An 11,493-nucleotide genomic window follows, 5' to 3' on the forward strand; every position below is an offset into this window, starting at 1 on the left:
TACACCTTGTTATCTCAGATTCTCCAGCATCTGCAGTTCCTACCATCTCCACTATATGTGAAATCTACATGAGAATTGAATGAATCAAATTTGCAAAAGTAGTCTGAAATGGAGTCATAGAATGTTTTCAGGACAATTTCTTAAACCAACATGTTCTAGGTCCAACCAGAGAAGAGGATATGACAATGTGCAATAGGATAGGATTACTTAATGATCTCATAGTACAGGACTCAATAGGTAGCAATTGTCATTAAATGATTGAACGTTCCATTCAATTTGGGGGAGGGCAGACTGGTTCCAAGACTAGTGTGATACACTTAAATGAGGGTAATTATGAGAGTTCAAAGACAGGTCTGGCTAAAAGTGAACAGGAAATTTGGTTAAAGTATAGTTCACAAGAATTGCAGTGGCAAACTTTATGGAGATATTTCATAACATTCATACATTCCAGTGAGAGAGACTCTAAGAAAAAGATGCATCATTCAAGGCTAAATAAAGAAGTTAGATATAGCTATGGGGAGGCAGTGGCAAAATGGTAATGTTATTGGACTTGTAATCCAGAAACTCAGAACAATATTCTGGAGACATTGGTTTGAATCCCATGACAGCAGATGGTGAAATTTGAATTCAACAAAATCTGGAATTAAAAGTTAGCCTGATCATAACAATGTCAATTGTCACAAACACCTGTCTGTTCACTGATGTCCTTTAATATCCTCATCTTGCCTGGCCAGCATGTCAGTCTGGACTCATTGTAATATGGTTGACTCCCGTGAATGGATAATTTGTAAAAATGAGCACAGAAAGAACAGAGAGTGGTGGGTGCGTGGAATGCGCTGCCGGCAATGGTAGTGGAGTCAGATACATTAGAGACATTTAAGCATTTCTTGGCTAGACACATGGATGATAATAAAATGTAGGGTATGCAAAGTAGTTTGATCTTTCAGTAGGATAATAGGTCGGCACAACATTGTGGGCCGAAGGGCCTGTACTGTGCTGTCCTGTTCTATGTTCTAAAAGACATACAATTCCTCAAAGATTAGTGGCAGGCTAGAAGATTGGACAAAGTATGAAGCCAGCAATGAATTATTTTAAAAAAATGAGAGAGAAAGTAAAATATGAGAGAAAACTAGCTAGAAATATAAAAACAGATAGGAAAGGTTCTACAAGTAGTTGTAAAGGTAAAGACTAACTCAAGCTAGTTTTGGTCTTCCAGGGAGAGAATCTGGGGAATTAATCAGAAGAATTAAGCAAATGACAGATGCATTGAAAAGACATTTGTGTCTTTCTTTCACTGCGGAAAACTTTCTCAGAAATACTTGGCTATCAAGAAGTGAAAAGGGTAGAGGAACTTGAAACAATTATAAGCACCATGGAAAAGGTATTAAGAGAATATTTAAAACTGAATGTTGAAATGTTCACAGGCTCTCACGGTCATCAGTCTCGATTTTTAAACAAAGTGATGCTGAAATATTAGATATGTTCACACTGATTTTCCAAACTTCCTAGATCCAGGAAGATCCCATCTCATGTTGGAAAATCATAGAATCCCAACAGTGTGGAAGCAGGCCTTTTGGCCCATCAAATCTACACTGACCCTCCAAAGAGCATACCACCCAGCCCTATCCCAGTAACCCTGCATTTCCCATGGCTAATCCACCTAGCTTGCACATCCCTAAACATGATAGGCAGTTTAGCATGGCCAATCCACCTAACCTGCACATCTTTGGACTGTTGGATGAAACCGGAGCACCTGGAGAAAACCCATGTAGACACAGGGAGAATGTGCAAACTTCACGAAGTCGTCCGAGGGTGGAATCAAACCCTGGTACCTGGTGCTGTGAGGCAGCGATGCTAACCACTGAGTCACCGTGCCGTCGCTATGTAACTCATCTATTGAGTAAAGAAGGGAGACAGGAAGTTAACCTATCACTGGTAATAGGGAAAATGTTAGCATCTATTATTAAGGAGGTTCTCGTATACTTAGAAAACCCTAATACAATTGTTAAGTGTCAACATGATTTTGGGGTAGAAGATTTGAAAAAGAGATGAGGAGAAATTACTTCTGTCAAAGGGTCAGGAGTTTGTGGAATTCACTATCCCAGAGTATGATGGATGCCAAGACATTTGTAAATTTAAGGGAAAGAAAGACAGATTTTTAATGAGTAATGGGTTGAACCTTAAGGGGAGCGGAGAGGTAAGTGGATTTGAGGCCAAGATGAGATCAGCCATATTGTATTAAATGGCGGAGCATGCTAGAGGGGCCAAACTGCCTACTCCTGTTCCTTGTTCTTATGTTCTAAAAAAACCCTGATTGACTAAATTATTGGTGTGCTTTTAGGAAGTAATAAGTGATGTGAATATAGGGAACCTGTAGGTGTGCTGTGCTTGGATTTCCAAGACATGTTTGAAATGGTGCCACATCAAAGGTTACTCACAAAAGAAGAGCTTGTGGTGTAGCAGGTAATATATCAACCGGAATAGAGGATTAGATAGATAACAGGAAACAGTGAATCAGAATGAATGTTTCTTTTTGTGGATTAACCAAATGCAACAGGGATTAATGCTGGAGGCTCAACTATTTGCAAACTATTTAACAATGACATTATGAAGGGGACAAACGTGTGGATACGAAATTTGCTGATGAAGATAGGTAAGAAAGTTGTGAAGAGGACATAAACAGTCTGCAAAAGGATATAGATAGGTTACATATGTGGGCAAAGATCTGGCAGGTGAGATATAATGTGGGAATTTGTCCACTTTGGCAGGAAGAATAGAAATGCTGCATTTTATTTGAATAGAGAAAGATTGCAGAATTCTGTGACACGGAGGGATCTAGGTATTTGGCACATGAATCACAAAAAGCTAATATCATTATATCAAGGTATATCAACTGATTAAAAGTCAAATGGAATACTGATAGTTTGCATATAATAATTAGGAAGTTTTGTTGTAGATGTATATCAGGTACACGGGAGCACATCTGGTGTACTATGTATTGTTTCTAGCTACTTAAGGAAGGACATAACCTTGGAACATCCCCCTTACCAGAACAGTGAGTATACCTACACCACATGGACTGCAGGTCACCATCTCCTCAAGGGCAGTTAAGAATGGTCAACAACAATGCTGGCCTGGCCAGTCAAGCCCACATCTGTGTATGAATTTTAAAAACTAAGTGGCTTTTGCACGGGATGAGAAATGTATGCGTTGTGATGAAAAGGCATTGTCCATTTGTCATCCTAATCTTGGCTAGTCTCTTAAATAGAACATGATTGTGTTTTAGAGTTTTAGTGTTTTAGAGTTAGCACCTAAGGAGCAGATATTAAAGAACTGATCAAATGAATTGCTTTACTAAAATGGGGTACCTTGATGATGATGCTTTCAAAATAGTAATATACCCATGTCCCTCCAGGATCCTAAAATTGCAGTAAGCCCTTCATTAACACAATATGGAGAACTTATGCATGAATGATGAAGCTCCCATATACTGTGCATAAGTTAAGTATCCCATCACAAAATCCCTGCTGGAAGCAGCAAGTGCCTCATTGAGTGGGGATTTGGCAACTTCAGTCATCATACTTTTCCATATGTGCAACTACTGTGGCTAGAGATGTTTCCACAGAGTGGAATTGTATTCATTGATAGACAAGGAAAATCAGAGCCTTAAAGCAGATGTTCCTTTTCCTGAACGTAGGGGCAACTACAGCAAAATTGAACACTTCCATAAAGCAAACGGAGCACAATCTGTAATCCCACAAGAACCTCTGTTTTCACGTGACTCCCCTGTCTAGTAGCATTCAGTATCAATGTACTTGTGGATTTTCAGATTTTTACTGGAAGTTTAATAAATATTATAAACCACAGGTGCTCAGCAAATATTGCTGCAACATGAAGATAGTGTTCAAAGAGTAAAATAGATAGACCACTCAACTTTGTGAAAATGTAACTCTTCAAATGCCTCACCTGAAGGACAAGAGTAGGCAGTGTTAGATAATGAGGCCATGCTGGTGGAAACTGTGGAGGAGTCTGTAATTCACCAAAAAGTTGAAGAAAGAATGTGCATCTGTTAGAAGAACAGCCAATCTGCACTAGTTATGGAATGTGGGCTGTAACCAAGGAGCCCTCACAATTAGTCCACTTAATCATCCTTATATGAAACTGCTTTTAAGCCAAGCATTTGAAAATGAAGCATTTAAAGCTCTTTCTGGAAATGGGGTGCTAGAATTTATAAGACAGCCTTACCTTAAAGATATTAAAAGTCACATTTACCTTTGCTCTATTACTTGTGAATTTTCTGTGAACCTTATACTGAATAAGAATCTGCCCTAAGTTTGGGTGCAGGAATGGCAATCGCCATCATTTCCACTTGATGACAGGATGGTTTCTCACCTCATTATATATGCACGAATGAAGAGCATGCAAATCTTGTCCTGGGGGTGAGCAGTAAGTTGATATGCCCACCGTTACCTTCTGTGGTCAAATGTCCTTGCACCAGATAGGCTTTCATTCCCTGCAAGCCAGGAACTTCATCCAGTCTCTGAGCGGTTGACTGCAGCTAGACATTCTGGTCTTTCCACACCAGGAAGCCTACTACCCCTTACCCAGACAGACTTCCACCTTTCCCTGATCAACCTTGACTAGCTACATTGGCCCGTGTACATGCACTCCAGCCTTTCTTCCTTGGTTATTCTTTGTACCCAGTGTAGCTTGGTCCGCTGTCAATGTCAAATCATGACATGGCATAGATAACAGTTCTCTAAAAGAAAACAATACAATGGCTTCTCACTCCTAAGTCAAAGCTTATGTACCTTGCCTACTTACATGGCTCTCATATCAGAACTTATTGCTTACTTGTGGAGATCTTAATTGGGAATGGGAACTTGATGTTGACAGGCTAGCCTTTCAATGAGCATGTGCAATTTACAAATGCGTATAAAAGGACTCCCTGGAAGTATGACCCATCTTTAAAGTCTCGAGAACTTAATTGTAAACTTGCATCCCACTGTTGGGAGTGTGATTTTTTACCCTCTCAAGTGATTAGGTTCTCTGTCTGCATTGATTCCTGCTCCTGGGAGCTGCTCAAGGTTTGACTTTACTCACTATAAATCAGGTGGTGCTCAATTGTATAAAGACATAGGTAGAGCAGCCACAGTGGTGAGATATTGACGGTGCTGCAGCAAGTCAGATTGCTAGCAGGCCCATTGCATTGAGATAGCAGAGGAAGATGGAGCCAGAAGATGGAGTCACAAGATGTCAAGGAGACCAGAAAGTATTAAGTGATATGCACTCAATGATTCATGCCATGCAGGACTAAGACAAAGAAAATTTTGCCACCATTGTAGTATTTTAATAAAAGATGCTAACTCACAATCATCAGTCTGTCTTCCTACAAGCCCACCCACCCCCAGAAAGCTGGGGGTACCTATTTATGCATCCATCTCAATGTTTTCTCCAAAATGTAAACCTGATGTGTCTTGAGGTATGTTTAAGCACACTCAAACAAGATGTGAAGGGGGCAGCACAGCTCAGAATAAGGGATCTTCCTTTCAACATGGCAATAAGGAGATTTTTTTTCCTCTGAGGGTCCTTGGTCTGTGGAGTTCTGTTGTCCAAAAAGTAGTGGAGGCTGGGACATTGAATGTATTCAAGGTTGAGTTAGAAATTTTTTTGGTATACAAAAGAATCCAGGGGTTTGGAGGCCAGAGAGATAGAGGAATTGAGGCCACAATCAGATCAGGCATGATCTATCAAATGGAGGAGCGGGATCAAGGAGCAGAATGGTTTTAATTCTGCATTCGAACCTGAAAAAACTAGCAAGAACAAACAACCATGAAGTTCAGGTATGATCAGAACTCTCATGCTCCCAGCGTGTAGCTGTACTTGTGTGAAGCACAGATTAGAAGATCCGCACAAAGTGGTTTTGGATTTGCTTCCACCTCTGATTCCATGGAGTCTGGTCCACACTGTGGGCACAGGATTGCTGATTTTGCCCTTTACAGTAAAGTGAAGCAATGCTGATATCTGGAAAACCATGTGTACTCAGAGTATGTGTGTTAGAAGGTTAAGCTTTGTTGAGTGAATTGTCTTCTCACCATCCTGGTACTCTTATCTAAACTGTTACTACAGAATTTAGCTTAATATTTTTCATCATTTTCGTTAGAGTCAAAGAGTCATAGAGATTTACAGCACTGAAATAGACCTTTCAGTCCAACTCCTCCATGCTGAGCAGATATTCTACATTACTGTACTCCCATTTGCCAGCATTTGGCCCATATCCCTGTAAACTCCATCTATTCGCTTACCCATCCAGATGCCTTTTAAACGTTGTAATTGTACCAGCCTCCACCAACTCCTCTGGCAGCTCTTTCCGTACAGGCACAATCCTTTGCATGAAAAAGTTGCCTCTTAGGTCCCTTTTAAATCTTTCCCCTGTCACTTTAAACCTATGCCCTCTAGTTTTGGACTCCCCTACCCTGGGGAAAAGATCTTGACTATTCACCCTATCCATGCTCCTCATGATGTTGGCATCAATTATTACCTCTTAAGTGATGACACAAAGAAATATCACCTATTGCCCGTTTATTTGATTTGATTTTGAGTGGAGAGCTGTACCAAACTATAGATTGACAAATAAAGCCTTGATACAGAAATTAGTAGCCAGGAAATATTAGAATAATACATCTGAAGAGTGTTTGATTTAGCCTAAATTGTTCTAAAGTGAATTTGAAGCAGATGTTTGTCATGGTCAGATGTTAAACAGGAAGTAGACAAAGAATTCTTTGTTGTGTATACACAGTAAATCATTATTGGACTCACAAAAATAGAATTAATGCAAAATATTGTTGATTTGCCAAGATCAATGTTTTTAATTCTATCGAGAAAAGTTAAGCTATGTTCAGATGTGACCTAGGAAAAAGAGTCTGTTCAATAATTGGACACTTTCTATCTGAATTAAAAATATTCTTAATTTTTGCCACAAATAAGACTTCTGTACTTCAGAACTATGTTTATTATATTTGACAGTTCCAATCACTCCATAAATGTAATTATTTGCTACCTGGTCAAACCGTGAAATGTATTTGTGTAACATTTCATGGAGTTATTGTAAAATTGCTGAGAATTGATGGTAACTGCTGGTCACAGTTCACCTCTTTCAGACTGCTCTAGTTTTAAAGATAAAACCTTTTTAAAAACAGCAAGGAAAGAATTAGTTTCATATGCCAAAGTTCAACAGTCAAATAATTATCTTTTCATTTAGTGACTTGTAGTCATTACATATGTTTTTGATTATATGTATAAACTTATGTTTATTTATGCGCTCATGCCCAAGTCCCATTCCATAATCTTGAACCCAGATTTTTGTGAAGGCTTCATGGAACTTCCAAATGGTGGCCAGGACACAAATGTAGAGGTCCTGTCCCATTTTAAACAGATCTAATTTTTGGTGAGAGGGGAAAGGGAGCAGGGAATGATGCTCACATGATCAAAACCTGAATTTGGCGGAGTTAAGTTCAGTTGGCGCTGAGTTCAAACAGACTCCATTTTGGCCCCTGCAGGGTACTTGACCTGCAGTATAGGAGTCACAAATTTGTAGACTGGATGAAATGGCCATTGAAGGGTGAAATGTCCTGGGTAGCTATCATGATCCAAAGTTATGAAAATCTCCAGTCCTTTGAGAATACAAATGAACAGCATAAAACTCAATGTGAGTTTTAAACAGCACTGTTTAGGCAATTTCAATAGCTGCGTATTGACACTTGCCCAATGGCTTTTATGAATTCTTGGTTGATTTGAGGACTAGAGGGCATTGCCTCAAAATAAAGGGAAGCAGATGTAGGGCTGAGGTCAGGAGGAACTTCTTCACCCAAAGGGTTGTGAATCTGTGGAATTCCCTGCCCAGTGAAGCGGTTGAAGCTACCTCACTGAATGTTTTTAAGGCAAGGCTAGATAAATTTTTGAACAGTAAAGGAATTAAGGGTTATGGTGAGTGGGCGGTTAAGTGGAGCTGAGTCTCAAAAAGATCAGCCATGATCTTATTAAATAGCAGGGCAGGTTCAAGGGGCTGGATGGCCTACTCCTGCTCCTAGTTCTTATGTTCTTATGATTTCTAAAAGCTATAATTATCTCAGTTCTGTTCTGAGTTCAGTTTGACAGTTTAAAGGGGTTACTAAAGGATTAGCTATGTCTCTGATATGGGGTCTAAATCAGTGTTTCTGTTTTACTTTTATGAACAGTTAAGTGTTTGAGATTTAAGAAAAAGGCTTTGAATGTCTTTCAATGTGATATTTTTAATTTCGTGTCTGTATAGTGAAATCTACATTAGCTTTTTTAGAATGTTGTAATATTTCATCTACACTTAAATCTTGGGAATTGCCCAGTGTAATTACTGGGAGAGTTTTGATGAGTTGGCATGGAGTGTGAGCAATTATTAAGGGCTGGTTGGGAGGCATGGGTTATCTTGAATTGGGGTGGGTTTGAAGGACATGGGGAGATGGATGAGGGACTGTGAAGGGTGTGATCTAGGGGATAGTGAGATGAACTAAAATCTTTTAACACAATTGGGATAAAGTCGCAGAAAACTCAGACAGGACATCTAAGTACCCTGCCTAGGCACTTGACTCGGAACATCAACTCTTGTTTTCTCTCTTCAGATACTACCAGACCTACTGTGTTTCTCCAGTACTCTGTTTTTGCTTCAGATTTCCAGCTCCCACACTTTGCTGTGTTTGTTTTACTTCCAATTTAGTTTTAGAATGATTTTGTACAATTTAACAAATAGGAATTATTTCCAGAATTCTGCCTTATCTGAGTCCATTAAATTTGTTCCCACATAATTGTTAAGAGAAGAAATTGCTTTTTTTGGTACATTTTTTTTTACCATAAGCAGAGTTTTATAAACACTTCTTCGCTTTCCAGGGAGAAAATGGTAATCCAGGTTGGCCAGGGAGAAATGGACTACGTGGGCCACTGGTAAGGCTCTAGCAAATTTCAGACTATGTTACTTAATCCCTTATTTGTACTTTTTTGTTCTCCCTTACATTTCCTTTTGAATCCATTAGTTACCATTACACAACTGTTTTACTGTGCAGCCAGTACCTTAGCTCCATGGCCATCCTTCATGTCTGAGCCTCAGTGTAGAGTGTTATTGGGCAATCTGATGCAGAGGGGAGTGGAGCACATATTTCCCCCCAGTATAATCATATACTAATGCAAAGTAGGCACACACAATCTTCTCTAGAACTCAGTGGATAGTAATGAAAAATGAAAACTTCAGACACTTAGCCCAAGTCTAAGCTAATTATGCTACTGAATTCCTGCTCAATCTGAGAAAAGCCATCTCAGTACAGATCACCAGTATAAATGAGATGTTCTGTTTATTTCTGTGGTTTATACTATGGACCGTTATAGTGAGAGAACATTGGTTTCTGATTAATATCTTGCTACTGTATTTATAACTTATTCGTGAATGGAGTTTAGTTTGAAAAGGTTAGCTATGAAGCCAATATTAAGATGAAAATGCTGACAATTAAAAGTATCACCATATAAATAACCTCTCTCAAAATTGTTTAGTAGGCGCATTCATGGTTTTAGTCCCTAGTTGGAAATTCATTTCCCTTTAAATTTTAACACTTCCCTTTTCCAGTAACCACCTTAGCATCTCTAAAGATTGTTTGAAAGATGTATTAATTGCAAATAAGAGATTTAAGCCCAGAAAAAGACCTGAAGACACTGGCCCATGATATTTCAGTAATTTAACCACAGTCTTTTGCTTCACCTGAGCTTTTTGCTCCTTACCTCATGCAAGATTAATAACCATGCACTGAGTGCCTGGGCCTATATCTAAATCCACAGAGCAAAACAAAAATAGATCAATAACATTATTACTTGATCATCAGTTTATATTTTATGTGGTTTAATAACAATAACCCTGTTAGAGGACCAATATTGTAAAATGAGAATGTGCTGAATTATTTATTCTTGCTGCTACATCATTGTTCAGGGTATCATATCAAAATACTGATCATTCCATTATCTAAACACATTTGTCAGACTCGAATGTTGCATATTGCAAAGTTAACTGAGCATATATCTTGTCTTGTCAACTACACTAAATGTGCAATGTTAAATTAATGATACAATCCATCAAGTTTAAGTGGTGTTTTGTATATTCCGCAAACTGAGTTGAACATCATTTGAACTGGACTCTTTAAAACATTTCTGTCAAGCCTGGTGGTTTGGCAAATAATGATGATTTGAATGAGATATTGGTAACTGTCATGCATTTGTTTCAACTTTTGCATAATTATTTTCTTTGTGAGTTGTTTGTCAATGCACTGGCATTTATGGAGTGATAAATAAGTAATGATGTTAACATAAGCAATATGTCCCAACTTAGGGAGCTGAAGGTGGGGTTTGTATGAAATCTTCATTTAATAATTATTCTAATGTTGTCATAATAATGCTCTCACCCAGAATTGACAGCATGTTTCTCAAGTTGGTGAGAAATACGATGATACGCTACCACTGTACAAGAGCCTAGGCTTCATTCATTAGGCTTGGATGGCATGGAGCATGGAATTCCAGTACAATGGGTTCATGAAAATTAATGGCAGTGCACTAGTAATGGGATGATCAGTTGACTTTTCTTTCCCAGTTTTGGTTTAGTACTCCCTCCTCTACTTAGCCTCTGATGTTATCAACCATTCAACAGTGTCGTATTTCTCCTTCCTTCTGTCTGACAAGCTGCACTAATATTTTGTTTAATGAGAATACTTTACCTGTTGATTTGGAAGTGCCTTGCCACTTCCTGTTAAGAATTTGTGTGCTTTATCTGTGGATGGCTAGAAATGGAGCCCATTTAGGAAAAAGGGACGTCTTCAACAGATGAACACTTTGGTGCCTGTACAAAAAGACTGGTTGGCAAATGGAAGAAGAAATCATAACTTACAAAAGGCTCATGTGGTCTTTTTTATAACAGACTTAACATTTAATTTCCTGAAAATGAAAACCAGATATTTGGATTCTTTTTACTATAATAAGCGATTGTCCAAAGGCTTAATACTTAACATATTTGAATAATAAACTGAGAGAATTAATGTGAACCAATGTTTCAGTTGTACTAAACATTGAAATTAATTGAATAAGAATAATAACTAATAACGCGAACTTTAATCTCTGCTTTGTATTCTAAAGAGTGCGTATGTTTACCTGTGCTGTTTAAGCTAAATTGAGGATTTAGACTCGAGGTGAGTACTTTCACTCGTGACAGAGAGTGTTGCACACCTGGAGTATAAAATCAAGAATTTAGATGCGCTATCCTCACCATCTTCCATTTATGGACAGAAAATAGCTTGGACGAATATCTGAATACCTGCTATGCATGACTTATAAGCGTAGTTCCTTGCTAGGGTTGTGATTTTGAAGAACTGCTTCTCATATATAGTTAAGATAACAAGGTGCAGAGCTGGATGAACACAGCAGGCCAAGCAG

This window comes from Rhincodon typus, chromosome 4 (genome assembly GCF_021869965.1).
Source record: "Rhincodon typus isolate 14 chromosome 4, sRhiTyp1.1, whole genome shotgun sequence".
Lineage (NCBI taxonomy): Eukaryota > Metazoa > Chordata > Chondrichthyes > Orectolobiformes > Rhincodontidae > Rhincodon > Rhincodon typus.